At 48.2% G+C, this 16030-nt stretch overlaps 1 non-coding gene and 1 pseudogene across 1 annotated transcript; one reads left to right on the top strand and one right to left on the bottom strand.

Moving 5' to 3' along the window:
• Positions 1 to 3163: 3163 nt before the first annotated feature.
• On the top strand, positions 3164 to 3235 carry TRNAK-UUU. The gene has a single exon. It is a non-coding gene; the product is annotated as a tRNA-Lys (tRNA).
• A 9247-nt stretch (positions 3236 to 12482) lies between these two features.
• LOC120375819 lies at positions 12483 to 13878 on the bottom strand (annotated as a pseudogene).
• Between the last annotated feature and the right edge of the window lie 2152 nt (positions 13879 to 16030).

Genomic DNA, 16030 nt, shown 5'->3' with positions numbered 1-16030 from the left:
GCATAGAGCATGTTCCTCCCCTGCACACACACACACACACAGAATATTCATAAGGAATTAGAATTAGAATCCACCACTTTCCTTGGGAGCTTGTTCCTGTCGTGAATTATCCTCGCTGCTGAATATTTGTGCCTTAGTTGTAATATGAATTTGTCTCTTTTCACCTTCCAGCCAGTGGGTCTTGTTATGCCTTTCTCTGCTCAATTAAAGAGCCCTTTCATACCCAATCTTTTCTCTCCATTAAGGCCCTTCAACACTTCAGTGAAATCACCTTTCAATCTTATTTTGATAATCTAAACAGGTTGAGCTCGTTCAATAGCAAAGAGCAACCAAATGTTCTGAGGGCTGGAGAAAAATGTCTTCTAGGGAAAGTGGTGGATTCTCCATCTCCTGATGTCATTTAATGAAGACTAGATGCCTTTCTGGAATGTGTTTGTCCCAAAAGTAGCTATTGTGTCATACAGGAGGCCTGTGATATGCAGGGGGTCAGATTAGATGCTCTAATGGTCTCTTCTGGCCATAAAGTCAACTAATTTCTGAAAAACTGAGTGTAGCATTGGGAGCAGCATCTGATATTTTCCTGTGTAGCCGGCTTGCTTCCTAGAACGAACATTCCTTGAGTGCGGTGATCCACAGGGAGTAGCTCAAACCTCCAAAGTGCCTGGGCAGGGGCAGGACATTAGCACAGCAAGGGAGGGGTGTGGCAGTGACATCACAAAGGCCTTTTGCAGGACCTCAGACTATTGGTCAAAGATGGTGGGGAGGTGGTGACCTCACAGAGAGATGCTGACATCAGCCAGGCAGGACAGGGGCGAGGGGCCAGGGAAACCTCAGAGACCCCTGTGGCTTTGCTTCAGCAAGTCTCCTTCTCCAGGTCTCTCTTTGAGGACTGAGAGAGTATTCGGGTTCAGGCACGTGAGTGCCAGGAGGAACCTCTTTTGAGTTTTCTCCTTCCCTTTTCGTGATTTTACTAGAAAACAGCCGTCCCTGTTTAGAAGGTAAGGGCCTTCTCGAGGGAAGGGTGTCATGGGCGTGTCACAGTTCGGATGACCCCCCGCAATGTAAGGAAGTTCCCACCACCCTGCTCTGTGTTCGCAGTGCGGGAGAGAGCAGCATCCATGGCAGTGACTTGCTCCTGGCTGCCGGAGCAGAGCAGCAGGCTCAGCTGTCAGAACTTCCCAGAGCGATGAAAGGGGAGGGGCCCATGGCTCTGTAGCAGGAATGCAGGGCAGGCAAGTTCACGGAGGGCATTGTGGGATACTGGAGGAGGCCAGTTATGGTGATATAATGAACAGCAGCGTCTACTCTGTCACTTTAAGTTTGCTGCAAAAAGCTCTAGCCCTCTCATTGAAGTCGTTTTATTTTGTCAGCAAAACAGGGCACTTTTGTCGCCAGACGTGGCATTGCAGTGTGTGCACCAGCCACAAGCTGCCGACCGAGGGAGCGTTGTGTGTTTTTCATACACCTGAGCAATATAATTCTGCTGAAACAACTTTGTAGTGCAGACCTGGCCAAAGATTCACTCACACACAACTTGCAAGGAAAACGTCACCTGCTCCTCTGCTTTGCAGAATCCAAACACAAGCAAAGCTTGTCAGGCCCTGGTGGCGATGGCAGGGAGTCAGGTGTGGGCAGACAGAGTGTTTTAGTCTTTTACAGGCACCATGGCTTAGCTGGCTAAAGCATCTGTTTTGTAAACAGGAGATCCTGGGTTCAACTCCCAGGGGTCCCTTGTTGACTGGTTGTTGGGGCACCTGCTATTGGCTACTGTCAGAAGACAAGATTCAGAGCTAGATGGACCTTTGGTCTGGCCCAGTGTGGTTTTTCTTATGGTTTAAATAACACTCACAGGCACTGATAATAGAGTTACTGAAAGTTTGGGAGTTAAGAGCGGGTAGGTCAGTGGTCCAGTCCCCACACAGATGACCCCCTTCCTCTGGGACAGGGCCAGGTCTGAGCTCTCACCCAAATGCTCATTGTGGCTGCTAGAATCTGTGGGCAGCTCGTTTAGTTTACGCCAAAGGTTGAGTCCTGCTTTGTGCACCGTGTGTGAGAATGAAAATCCTAAACCGCCCTTTGAAATAACGAATGCAGCAGGACGTGTTATTGTCCCTGCCCCAGAGCAGACAGACCAATGGAGAAATGCCGTCGAGTCCAGGGTAATACTCCCCTGCCATTTTACCTTTTTTGCTGGCTAAACTCCTTCTTCTCTGCGCGGCCCAGGCTGTCCTCTGCCTCAGCTGCTGCTCCCGGCCTGCTCTAGCGTCAAACACGCAGGGCCCCCAGGGGAACAGAGGCTGGGACAGGGCAGCAGCCTGGGCTGGGCTGGGAAGATGCTGGGAGTTCTCGTTCCCTGAAAACTGGCCTGGCTCCCTTCTCAACAGCAAACAAATCAATTCCACGTCCCCTCCCCAGAAAAACCAGCCTGGAGCCAAGGGCAGCAGGGGATGATTCCCTGCAGTTCCCACCGAGGCAGGAGAGAACCCAGGGTGTTTCTAGCAGAGTTTATGGAACTGACGTGGGGAAACCAGCCTTTAATAACAGGCAGTTCCAGTTTAAGCTAAGTGTTTTTAACAATTTCTACAACATTAAATAACCCTTTAATCGTAGTGTCACCATCCATAACATTGCTTCAGCCTTATAGGTTCCCAAGTGCAAAACTAAACATCTCTTCAAATCCAAGGGAGTGGAGATCAGTCAATGTTCAGAGTCATCCCACAGAAAAGAACCATGTTGTGGTACTTACTGGCCCCATCACGTGGCCATGGCCTTTCCCTCCTCCTCCAGAGTCAGAATGTGATCAGCTCACACTGAGGGGGTGCAACACCCCTCCCTTGGTCTCTATGCCAGAGCTCCTATCAGCTCAGTGTCCTTCCCACAAGAGTTGGCTGCTGAGAGGGTTGCAATGGGATAAATGAAGGCAGAGGAGGATTGTTCCCGATGGGTTTTCTTTGTGTTGCTCTGTGATCCTACTGGAGGAAGCATCATTTATGTTTGTTTCAGTGGCTTGGGTTGGTCTCAGGTTGTGACCCTGAGTACAGGGATTCCTGCACTTTCTGCTCTTAGCCCCTCAGGGAGTGGACAATGGAGCAGCTTCAGAAATTGGATAGAAAGAAGCCTAAGAAAGTGTAACATAAGTGAAAAGAAAAACAGTATCATCACCTCCCTGGTGGTCTAGTGGTTAGGATTTGGCACTTTTACTGCCAAGGCCTGGGTTCAATTCCCAGTCAGGGAAAAGTGACTTTAAACCAAAAATACTCCAGTTATTCTTCACTTGCAGTGTAAACAAATCCGTAGTATTTTCCTGATTCCCCCCATCTTCCCAGTGTCTTCATGGCAGGGCTGGCTCCAGGCACCAGCACAGCAAGCAGGTCCCTGGGGCTGTCAATGGAAAGGGGAGGCTTCAGCCTTCTCAGTCCCTCTTGGAGGGAAGGACTTGCTGCCAAAAGTGGCAGAGGTAGAGCTGCCGCTGACTGCAGCTTTTTTATTTATTTTTTTCCGCTTGGGGTGGCAAAAACACTGGAACTGGCCCTGCTCCATGGAAGACAATTTGTTAAATCCCAGATGAGTGGAGTTAAATCAGTTCTCAGCCTGAGTCCTTAGGTCTTAATCCTGAGGATATTGTCCCACCATGGGGCCATTTCCCTCCTCTCTTTCCTAGGGAAGCACAATTTTCCTTGCATAGACACAGGAACAGCAAGATCTTTCTCTGTCCCTTGTGCAAAGCAGGGGGCCAAATTCCATGGAAACAATGGACAAGCAGGGGGCCCTGGGCACATCCAGACCTGGCGGTGAGATGTTCCCTCCCCTCTTTCTTTATGCCCCTGTTGTTATTTCATGGATTGTCTGGGATGGGGGAAAAGCTGAGTTCACTCCAGGTGGACCCCAAAAAGGACCCTGAAAATCTCAGGCCCCAACCCCTGCTACCAGGATCACTGAGGTGCTGGGAATCTGCATGGGAAAGGGACTGGTTGAATTATCAAGGTGGGGAATGAATAACAATCTACAACTAGATCCACCTCATTAACCACTGACACAGGCTAATCCTGCCGCAGATAGAAGGAAACTGGGAGTGATTCTTTGCTGTTCAGCCATGGAAACAGTGACCCAATTGCACCGCAGTGAATGTGCTGAGGAAAGCTGGACTTCACAGGCAGGTGGAAAGAGCAGAGCCTAGAAACACCTAGAGCTCCCCACAGCACTTCTGCCACCAGGGTCAGGTGCTGAGCGACTCACAGTGCCCCCCTCCCCCCAACACATTACCTTCCAGTAGGGGGTGGCAGCACCCCCCACCCAATGCAGGGGAGAGGGCTGAGTGTATCTCTGCACCCTGAGTCCAGGGCACCCACTCTCTCTGCCCCACACATAGAATCTGGCCCTGCTGCAAAGTGACCCTAAGAAGCAGCAGCCTCCAGGACAGCAGGTTTGGCCCTCAGATCAGGGAATGTGTCCCCCATGCTGCTTTTAGGCTACTAGGTGCTCTGGAAACAGGAGGGCTCTGAGTGCAACTTATAGCACACATGGCCCATCTGAAGATGTAGCTCAGTGGTAGAGCGTATGTTTTACATGTATAAGGTCCTGTGTTCAGTCCCCAGCATCTCCAGGTTCTTTTCACGCTGCTGCTTTGCTCATGCCCAGCTGGGATGTGGCCCAGCAGTCTCCCTGCAGGAGTTTTAATCCTGCTCAGTGAGGGGCAAGTGCCAATTGCATGGAAGGTCTGGGGGGGGTTCTGCTCCTAAGTCACCTCGGTACATGTAAGATTCCCACCCGCTGTGCTGCTTGGGACAAGGGTAGATGAGAAGGGCGAATCCTCCAGCACTGGAGGGAAAGGTCCCATCTGCACAGACTGAGAGGCAAGAAAACAGAGGGGCAGTCAGTGCTCAGAGAGGAGAGAGGTCAGTGATTTACACCCAACAGGGGACACTGTCTTTTTGAGTATCACAGGGGTAGCTGTGTTAGTCTGGATCTGTAAAAAGCAACAAAGAGTCCTGTGGCACCTTATAGACTAACTGACGTACAGGAGCATAAGCTTTTGTGGGTGAATCCCCACTTCGTCAGATGAATGTAGTGGGAATTCTGTGCCTGGCTAGCCAACTACAAAAGCAATTTCTCCTCCCTTGATGCTCACACCTCAACTGCTAGAAGAGGGCCTCATCCTCCCTGATTGAACTAACCTCCTTATCTCTAGACTGATTCTTGCCTGCATATTTATACCTGCCCCTGCAAATTTCCATGACATTCATCTGATGAAGTGGGGATTCACCCATGAAAGCTTATGCTCCAATACGTCTGTTTCTCTGTAAGGTGCCACAGGACTCTTTGTCTTTTTGAGGCGAGTGCAGCTTGCTTGGGATGGTGCTGACGATAGATAGAAAAAAGGCTGGAGTCAATGACAGCCGAGACCACAGAAGGGGAAGGGGAATGGCAGCCCCACAGAAGGTCCTGGGTGCACAGATGCCCCAGTTATTGCACCCTGGCCTGTCATAGAGAGAGAAAAGACACCGAGGACCCAGCCCCTGCAGTGATCCCATGGACAAGAACCTGGCTGGGAGTGGGGTGAAGGTTCCCTCTGGGCAAAGGGAGCTGAAATCCCCCAGTGTCCTGGAATTTAAGCAATGGAAGCTTCAAACCCTGCAGGGGTGTGGGCTGAGGTGCATCAGCAGAAGGTTGGGCTGGACAGGGGTGGCAGGTTTGTATAATTTTTGGTGGTGCCCAGAATGGGACCAAGTCCTCCCCCCCCCCACACACACACCTGCCTAAGGCTCTGGGGGGGAGTTTGGGTGAGGGGAGAGGGGCTGGGCTCTGGGAGAGAGTTTGGGTGCAGGGTCTGGGCTCAGTCAGGGGTTGGGGTGCAGGAGGGTGTGTGGGGGGACAGGGTCTTGGAAGAGGTTTGGGTGTGAGGTCTGGGTTGGGGCAGGGGGTTGGGGGTGCAGGAGATGGCGAGGGGTGCAGCATTTACCTCGGGCATCTCCCGAAAGCAACCTGCACCCCACCCCACCCCGGCAGCAGCCCCTAAGCGGGAGGGCCGGGGGTGTGTCTGTGCACCGCTGCCCGCAGACTCCACCCCCGCAGCTCCCATTGCCACAGTTGACAGAGTTGGCACTCAAGGAGGGAGCAGCGCATAGAGACCCCCCACCCCGAGCCCAGGGATCACAGGGATGTGCCAGGCATTTCTGGGAGTGGCGTGCCACACGGAGCGAGGGCGGGCAGGAAAGTGCCTTAGTCCCCTTGTGCTGCTGGCGGTGGTGGCGGGGGTCCCCAGGCCCTTTTAAATTGCCCATGAAGGACAGGCAGGACCAGGGAGCGGGACACTCCCAAGGGCGTAACATTGCTTTGCACAAGGATAAATCTTGGAACAGGAAACAAATGAAATGGCGGCAGAACCTAAGGAATTAAAAGCCTCTGGATTCTTGTGTGTGCACTGACTGCGAACGGAAACTGTAATTTGACTCGCTTTGTGTCTGCGGCTGCTAAAATATCAAGGCAAAATCATTCCAATGATTGTGACCCTGGGTTTGAGAAGGCTTTGGTCTTATTAAAATGTAACTAGCATGTTACACTTGTGTTTTTAAAGGTGGCTTCCCCAAGCAATATCGAGTTGTTCTTCCCACAGCTGGCTGATGGGGGGCAGCAGGGGATCGCCTCAATCTGAGGGAATCTCTCTGGGTCCCACTGTTAGTTCTCCATCCTGTCTCCCCCTAACCACACACACCCCTCCCCACCCCATTATCAGTGTTTTGGAGCGACCCCTCCCTCCCTTGATGGGATACAGACTCTGTGACAGAGATTGACTGGGGCTCCTCTCTGCACGGCCCCAATGGGGAAGGAAAGAGACTGGCGGGGGAGCGCGGAGAAGATGGGCAGAAGGAGTCAAATGGGGCTAAACAAGAATCAAGGAGATTTTCTTCCTGTTAAAATGTCCTGGAGTCTTATGGCTGAAAAACCGCATCTTGAGTTAGGTTTGATGGATCAGCCTGACAATCGCCAGGCAAAGGTGTGACCCACAGAGACTAACTGCCTGCTTCCCAGCTTTGTTTAAGAAGCACCTGCAGTGGTGCAACTGGTTAGTGCAAATGGGGAAACTGCTGGGGTTATGAGTTCAACCCTTATCTGGCACCCTGGTTTCTATTACCTGTGTAGTTTCCCCAACTTGCTTTGCTTAATTCACATGGAAAGTGCCCTACTAGGAAAAGGAGAGTAAGTTCTAAAAGGTGGAAGTAGGTGCACAGCTTGGAAACATCCCCCCTGTGCTGCCATTAGTTCCAGTAGATTGTTCACTGGCAGGGCAAACTGATTTCTTTGCTGCTGTGAAAGCTGCCAGGAAAAGTCTCTGGTCACCAGAGCTCCCTGCTTCTTCCAGCACATCCCTGGCTCCTTCCCTGCCCCAGTCACTGCTGTAGAAGGGTCCTATATGCACTGAGCCTAAAGTTTTTCCAAGCCTTCTTAGTGCAGTTGGCAGCGTGTCAGTCTCATAATCTGAAGGGCCTGAGGTCAAACGTCAGAGAAGATGGAGGTTTTTTGCTCCCTGCTTCAGATTTTCTACAGGAAACCAGAGAAAAGAAACTATAGGAGAGTGGTTTCTAGACACCCTCCCACCCATCTCACACACACACACAGACTTTTCTAGGGCATTAACTTTTCTTCTATGTGGAGTTTTATTCTCCATAGAGCAAAATAAAACAAAAACATGCAAGTCTAAGCCTAATACAGATAAAAATCTCATCCTCAGAGATCTTCCAATAAGCTTCTTTTGCAGACTAGACTTATTTCTAGTCTGGGCCCAATCTTTTCACCTGGTATAGTCCGTGTTCCAGCTCAGGTGGTAGCTAAGGGATTTCTCATGACTGCAGGCACCTTTCTTCTGTTTCTCCCCCTTATACAGCTTTGGTACAAGGCAGGAATCTTTCATCTCTCTCCTGGGGAAAAGCCCCAGGTTTAAGATGGATTCCTGTACCGGGGGACATGGTCATATGTCCTGTGAGACCCCAAGCCTTCATTCTTCCTGGCCTGACTCTCAGATGGTGCAGGACAGAGCCATCTCTGGTCAATTGTCCTAGTTAATGGGAGCATTCAAGAGTCCAAACCACTATTAATGGCCCACACTTTGCATCATTACAACAGGACCTCAGAGTTATAGTTCACATTTCTAGTTTCAGATACAAGAATGATCGGTTCATACAAATAGGATGAACACACACAGTAGATTATAAGCTTTTTAATGATACTGTACAAGAGACCTTTTGCATGAAGCATATTCCAGTTACATTATAGTCACACTCATTAGCATATTTTCATAAAATCACATGCAGTGCAACGTCACAGCAGGGAAAGGGTTTTCCTGCGGCACCTGGGAGCAGTTGAGTTTCATGTTCAGGCTGTGGTATGAGTTCCTCCAGGTTTCTCGTAAGCACACAGGGACCTTAGCGGGTGCTCTCGATACAGGAATGGCCCCGACATGATAAAGTGATGGGAATTGCATTTCCCTTTTTTATATTTGTATTTCCAATGACATTTCTGTTTGTGATTCGTTTTTCTTTGTATAACTGTGTTTTCTCCTTATTTTGATATTTAACAGGCTAACTCTAACAGCTAATAACGCGAGACTTCCAAGCAGGGCCTGGGCGAGTGGAAAAGAACTGTAAGAGATGCTGGTTTTCGACCTTGTGTTAGATAAGAATAGAATGCAGACTGTAGCAGAAATTGCTGAGAGAAGTAAGAGATCAGAAAGGAATATGTACAAACAAAATACAGTAATGAGCAACAACTGCATGACACAAAAGGTATAAATGCTTGCCTTAACTGTTTATCTAACCGAGACCTACCTCAGGAGGGGAAACTCTGCCCGTGTGTACTCTCCCGACTAACTGCAGTTGCTCAAAATAAACTGCATAATATAATAACATTTAACATCCCTGTGGTGGGAAGAACATCTCAACAGCCCAACACTGTGGCATTTAATTTCAAAAAGGGGAACTATGCAAAAATGAGGGTTAGTTAAACAGAAATTAAAAGGTCCAGTGACTAAAGTGAAATCCCTGCAAGCTGCATGGACGCTTTTTAAAGACACCATAATAGAGGACTGTAACGGGTTGGGACTCACCACCTGGCCCCTCCCACTGGTGACTCCGGGAATTAGCTCTGTCCAGTGGAGCGCCCCCTCCTGGTGGTGTCCCGTCCGTCGTTCTGCCCTCTGTTGCTGTCTCTGGACCCGCGTTGCTGCCTGCTCAGCGGCGTCCTCTTCGAGGCCACTGCTCTCTGGCAGTGCCCCATAGTCCATCTGCACCCCCTTCCGGGGGTCGGTGATCAGCAGTCCTACACCCCAGCCACTATGTCCAACCGCCCTCTGAGTCCAATCCCTCTTGTCAGGGATCTGGGGTAGTACAATGGCCACTCCCTACGGCCATTGGCTGGGTGTACTGCAAGGAGGAAGTGTGGGGGGGGACCCAGGTCCACCCTCTACTCTGGGTCCCGGCCCAGGGACCCTCTGGCCTCAGCCTCGCTGTCCTTCTCTCCCCTCCGCTGTCTGTTTCCCTGGGCCACTTCCCCTATGGCCCCTTCCCGCTAGGCCCTTCCCTTCAGGGCCTGCAGCCTGGCAGGCTACGGGCTCAAGCTCTCTAGCCTCCCCAAGCCCAGGCCAGGCCAGCACTGTGCTGTCCGCGGTGCTAGTCTCCACCCTTGGAGACTGACCTTCCCCTCCCAAAGGCCAGGGACAGACTGACTGCTCCCTTCCTGCGCAGCCTTTATATATGTCTGAGCCTGGCCCTGATTGGCTGTCTCCAAACTGGGCCCTGATTGGCTCACAATAAGCTCATTTCTGATTGGCTCCCTGTCTGCGCAGGCACCCTGGCCTGCCACAGCCCACTTTCACAGGGAGTGGGGCAGTCCGCCCCACTACACAGACCAACTTAAATGTATACTCCAAATTAAGAAACACAGTAAAACTAAAAATGAGCCACCGGGCTTAGCAACCATGTAAAAGAAGCAATGAGAGATAAAAAGGCATCTTTTAAAAAGTGGAAGTCAAACCCTAGTGAGGTAAATAGAAAGGAGCATAAGCACTGCCACATTAAGTGAAAAATTTAATAAGAAAAGCCAAAGAGGAGTTTGAAGAATGGCTAGCCAAAAACTCACAAGGTAATAAAATGTTTTTTAAGTATATCAGAAGCAGAAAGCCTGCTGAACAACCAGTGGGGCCCCTTGATGATCGACATACAAAAGGAGCGCTTAAAGATGATAAAGCCATTGAGAAACTAAATGGATTCTCTGTGTCAGTCTTCACGGCTGAGGATGTTAGGGAGATTCCCAAACCTGAGCTGGCTTTTGTAGGTGACAAATCTGAGGAACTGTCACAGATTGAAGTATCACTAAAAGAGGTTTTGGAATTCATTGTTAATGTTGAGTTTATCAAGTCACTGGGACCAGATGGCATTCACCCAAGAGTTCTGAAAGAACTCAAATGTGAAGTTGCAGAACTATTAACTATGGTTTGTAACCTGTCCTTTAAATCGGCTTCTGTACCCAATGACTGGAAGATAGCTAATGTAACGTCAATATTTAGAAAGCGCTCTAGAGGTGATCCGGCAATTACAGACCAGTAAGTCTAACGTCAGTACTGGGGAAATTAGTTGAAACAATAAATAGAATAAAATTGTCAGACACATAGAAGAACATAAATTGTTGGGCAAAAGTCAACATGGTTTCTGTAAAGGGAAATTGTATTTTACTAATCTAATAGAGTTCTTTGAAGGGATCAACAAACATGTGGACAAGGGGGATCCAGTGGACATAGTGTACTTAGATTTCCAGAAAGCCTTTGACAAGGTCCCTCACCAAAGGCTGTTACGTAAATTAAGTTGTCATGGGATAAAAGGGAAGGTCCTTTCATGGATTGAGAACTGGTTAAAAGACAGGGAACAAAGGGTAGGAATAAATGGTAAATTCTCAGAATGGAGAGGGATAACTAGTGGTGTTCCCCAAGGGTCAGTCCGAGGACCAATCCTATTCACCTTATTCATAAATGATCTGGAGAAAGGGGTAAAAAGTGAGGTGGCAAAGTTTGCAGATGACACTAAATTGCTCAAGATAGTTAAGACCAAACGAGACTGTGAAGAACTTCAAAAACAGCTCACAAAACTAAGTGACTGAACAACAAAATGGCAAATGAAATTTAATGTGGAAAAATGTAAAGTAATGCACATTGGAAAAAATAACCCCAATTATACATACAATATAATGGGGGCTAATTTAGCTACAACAAATCAGGAAAAAGATCTTGGAGTCATCATGGATAGTTCTCTGAAGATGTCCACGCAGTGTGCAGAGGCAATCAAAAAAGCAAACAGGATGTTAGGAATCATTAAAAAGGGGATAGAGAATAAGACGGAGGATATATTATTGCCCTTATATAGCTCCATGGTACGCCCACATCTTGAATACTACCTACAGATGTGGTCTCCTCATGTCAAAAAGATATACTGGCATTAGAAAAGGTTCAGAGAAGGGCAATTAAAATGATTAGGGGTTTGGAACGGGTCCCATATGAGGAGAGATTAAAGAGGCTAGGACTTTTCAGCTTGGAAAAGAGGAGACTAAGGGGGAATATGATAGAGGTATATAAAATCATGAGTGATGTGGAGAAAGTAGATAAGGAAAAGATATTTACTTACTCCCATAATACAAGAACTAGGGGCCACCAAATGAAATTAATGGGTAGCAGGTTTAAAATAAATAAAAGGAAGTTCTTCACACAGCGCACAGTCAACTTGTGGAACTCCTTGCCTGAGGCGGTTGTGAAGGCTAGGACTATAACAGGGTTTAAAAGAGAACTGGATAAATTCATGGAGGTTAAGTCCATTAACGGCTATTAGCCAGGATGGGTAAGGAATGGTGTCCCTAGCCTGTTTGTCAGAGGGTGGAGATGGATGGCAGGAGAGAGATCACTTGATCATTACCTGTTAGGTTCACTCTCTGGGCTGCTTCTGCTCTACAACTATGATTGTCTTTTTACACCAAAATCACTAACTTGAGCAGCCAATTCCATGTACAATCCTAGTGGATGTAAGACACAGGTAGCTTTTGCCTCAGGGTAGCTTGTTGGCATCAACCCTCTCCCCCCAACCTGGAGCTGATGAACATTCCTGGCTGGAGGGACACATGCTCCTACAAGTCAAAAGGAAAGGAGTTGATAGAAAAGATCACAGAACTGACCCCAAAGAAGGGTGAGCTGCAAAAGGCAGAAGGAGGCAACTCATCTGGGGGAGCTGAGAGACCATGGTGAAGATGGTGCGAAGATCACTATACTGGTATTAACAAATGTGATTTAAATAAAAAAACAAAAACAAACAAAAAAAAAACTTTGGCCAGCCCTAATCAAGGCATTTCTTACAGTTCTCTCCCATTTGGATTTTCTGATATCTAATAGGGAATGACCTCTGATCGAAGCTTTTCCCAAATGCAGAGCATGTGCAGAGTCTCTCTCCACTGTGGATTCTATGATGTCTGACAAGGTCTGAGCATTCAATGAAGCTTTTCCCACACTCAGAGGATGTGTAGGGTCTCTCTTGTGTGGATTCTACGATGTGAGATAAGGTGTGAGTTTTGACTGAAGCTTTTCCCACACTCAGAGCACATGTAGGGTGTCTCTCTTGTGTGGATTCTCTGATGTACGATAAGGGTTGAACTCCGATTGAAGCTTTTCCCGCACTCAGAGCATGTGTAGGGCGTCTCTCCAGTGTGGATTCTCTGATGTACGATAAGGTCTGAGCTCTGATTGAAGCTTTTCCCGCACTCAAAGCATGTGTAGGGTTTCTCTCCGGTGTGGATTCTCTGATGTACGATAAGGGTTGAACTCTGATTGAAGCTTTTCCCGCACTCAGAGCATGTGTAGGGCGTCTCTCCAGTGTGGATTCTCTGATGTACGATAAGGTCTGAGCTCTGATTGAAGCTTTTCCCGCACTCAAAGCATGTGTAGGGTTTCTCTCCAGTGTGGATTCTCTGATGTTTGATAAGGTCTGAGCTCCGATTGAAGCTTTTCCCACACTCAGAGCATGTGTAGGGCATCTCTCTCATGTGGATTCTCTGATGTGCGATAAGGTTTGAGCTCCGATTGAAGCTTTTCCCACACTCAGAGCATGTGTAAGGCGTCTCTCCGGTGTGGATTCTCCTGTGTGCGATAAGGGTAGAGCTCTGACTGAAGCTTTTCCCACACTCAGAGCATGTGTAGGGCGTCTCTCCAGTGTGGATTCTATGATGTTTGATAAGGTCTGAGCTCCGATTGAAACTTTTCCCGCACTCAGAGCATGTGTAGGGCGTCTCTCCAGTGTGGATTCTACGATGTGTGATAAGGTTTGAGCTGCAACTGAAGCTTTTCCCACATTCCGAGCATGTGTGGGGCTTCTCTCCTGTGTGGATTCTACGATGTTTGATAAGGTTTGAGTGCCATTTAAAGCTTTTCCCGCACTCAGAGCATGTGTAGGGCATCTCTCCGGTGTGGATTCTCTGATGTACGATAAGGAGTGAGTGCCAATTGAAGCTTTTCCCGCACTCAGAGCATGTGTATGGCGTCTCTCCTGTGTGGATTCTCCTGTGTGCGATAAGGGTAGAGCTCCGACTGAAGCCTTTCCCACACTCAGAGCACATGTAGGGTCTCTCTCCTCTGTGGATTCTCTGATGTGTGAAAAGGTCTGAGCTCTCATTGAAGCTTTCCCCACACTCATGCCATGTGTAACGTGTCTCTTCGAAGTTGATTCTCTTGTGTGTAATAAGGTCTGAGAGGCTACTTAAGTTTTCCTCTGGACTCTGCTGAGTCTCACAGGCTTTTGCTTTTTCTGGGAGTGCACAACTCCCGGAAACATTCCCTTTGGGTCTTCCTGATAACATCCCATGTGGTTCTACTTGCTCAGCTTCTTCCTGCTGGGGTGTCTCCTCATTCTCACTCGCCATCCCATCACCTGATGGGAGACAGAGAGAATCCAGACATAGGTCACTCCCTGTGCCTGAGAAAAAGGAAGTCTCAGAGACAGGAATTTAAAAAGGGATAAACAAACCAAAATATGTGTGGGAGAGATCAAACCTATCAGGAGCTGATTTTCCCCACACCCTTCCCCAGAGGAGAAAGGAAGGGATCAGTTTTGGTCTGCATCTCACCAGAACATGCACGGGAAAGCGGGATCAGGTAGGGATCTGCTGCCAGTTGTTAGTCAGGATAGGTAGGAAGCCATAAGTGACATCTGCCTAATGATTCCACATCTGAAGGGAACAATCCTGAACTTGGAGAGCTCACAAGGACTTTGTAGGGCATCCCAAATGTTTCCTGTATTCATGGAGAGTTTTTGAGTTGGTTTAACCAATCCCTCACCTGTGCAGGCAGCTCTCGGGAGCACTTCTTTCTCAGAGTCCTGGAGGTCTGGGACCCACGGCTCTTCCCCTCGTTCCAGCTGCGAGATCACATCAGGTTTGGAATTTAGAAACCCTACACCAGGCAAAGAAAACAAGGGAGGTCAGTGGAATTTGTGGGATACTTGTCACAAAGAATAGTCCACGGTTTTAACCCCAGCTCATTTTTAAGCAGTAACATCCCAAGGCCGGCTTCCTTGGCTTAAAGTGGCAGGAGAGTTATTATTATAAATCATATGCATTACCTTAGTGCCTAAACACCAACTAACAGTGGGTCCCGATTGTGCTAGGCAAAGTACAAACACAGAATAGTAGATGGCCCATGCCCTAAACGATTTACAATCTAACTAGACAAGACAACCACAGAATGGGGGAAGGGGTAGAACCACCAGATAAAGAAACAGATCTTAAGATGCTTAAAGAAAGTTTAGTTTGATAGCATCCTGTCTGGCAAGAAATCACTTATCAACGGTTGTGGTACCCTCATTTCTGTACTGTTTTATCTTTATGTCCACCACTTCTCTGGTTCTCTAATTGTTTCTGCCTGCTGTATAATTAATTTTGCTGGGTGTAAGTTAATTAGGGTAGTAGGATATAATTGGTTAGGTAATTATGTTACAATATGTTAGGACTGGTTAGTTACATTTCAATAAAATGATTGGTTAAGGTGTAGCTGGGAATATGACTATATAAACTGGGGTCAAACACGAGGGGGAAGGGAAATTGGAATCAGGTTTATTAATGAGGGGAATGGGAACAGGGACACAGGCAAGGCTCTGCAGCATCAGAGCTGGGAAGGGGGATGCAGGGTAAACGCTCTGCGGCCTCAGAGCTGGGAACGGGACACTGGGGAACAGACTCTCTGGGCGTATAGCGATAAGCCCGACTGGTGTGAAAGGCTTCGGAATCTGCTTGCTTGGAAATAACCCCAATAAACATCGCACTATCTGCCCTTCAGACTTCTGGTCTTTTTCTGCTTGCTGTCTGCATGACAAGAACCAGGGAAGTGAGTGGGGAAGGAAAGCCCTCTAACAAAACTGACACGACCTGATAACCAAGAGGTGAGCCTTAGAGGAAGGTTTTAATACACTTTGTAACTGATGAGGGATTCCCACGAGGACTGAGGAGGGTGCAATGGTAAATACACATTTAGATCCTTTTCTTGTTTTATATCTTTTTCCCATAAGGCTTAACCTCCGGCGCACTGTCATGGATGTACAGGATCTGTGCAATGCCCTGGCTTTTAAACAGTCCTTGGGAGGTGCCCCTTGAGTGCACTAGACCCTCAAGGGGTCCCGCTCTTCCACAAGGATAGACCATGTCGCTTCAACACTTGAGACTGAGCCTCTGGATTCAACACTCCTATTTCAATCTGTGAGCTCTGCCAGCAGGTCCCAGCTGAATGACACTCCTGTTCAGAGACTGCTCCTCATTCATGCTTCAATGCACCTCAGCAAGTTTTTGCTGTGACACTGGGCAGACTGTTAAAACATAGCAGGGTTTATTAGTTAACTGAAACACAGCTTTAGAAAGGCTTTAGATTAGGACAGAGAAGCAAAGAAGACAATATAGTCCATATTGGCCAATGCTCTTGACCCACACTGCTGTTAAAAAGAGTTTTGTTTCCTTTCACTTT

Source organism: Mauremys reevesii, linkage group 12 (genome assembly GCF_016161935.1).
Source record: "Mauremys reevesii isolate NIE-2019 linkage group 12, ASM1616193v1, whole genome shotgun sequence".
Classification (NCBI taxonomy): domain Eukaryota; kingdom Metazoa; phylum Chordata; order Testudines; family Geoemydidae; genus Mauremys; species Mauremys reevesii.
Note: the sequence above shows the minus strand (reverse complement) of the source record. Positions and strands in the feature narration are given on the sequence as shown.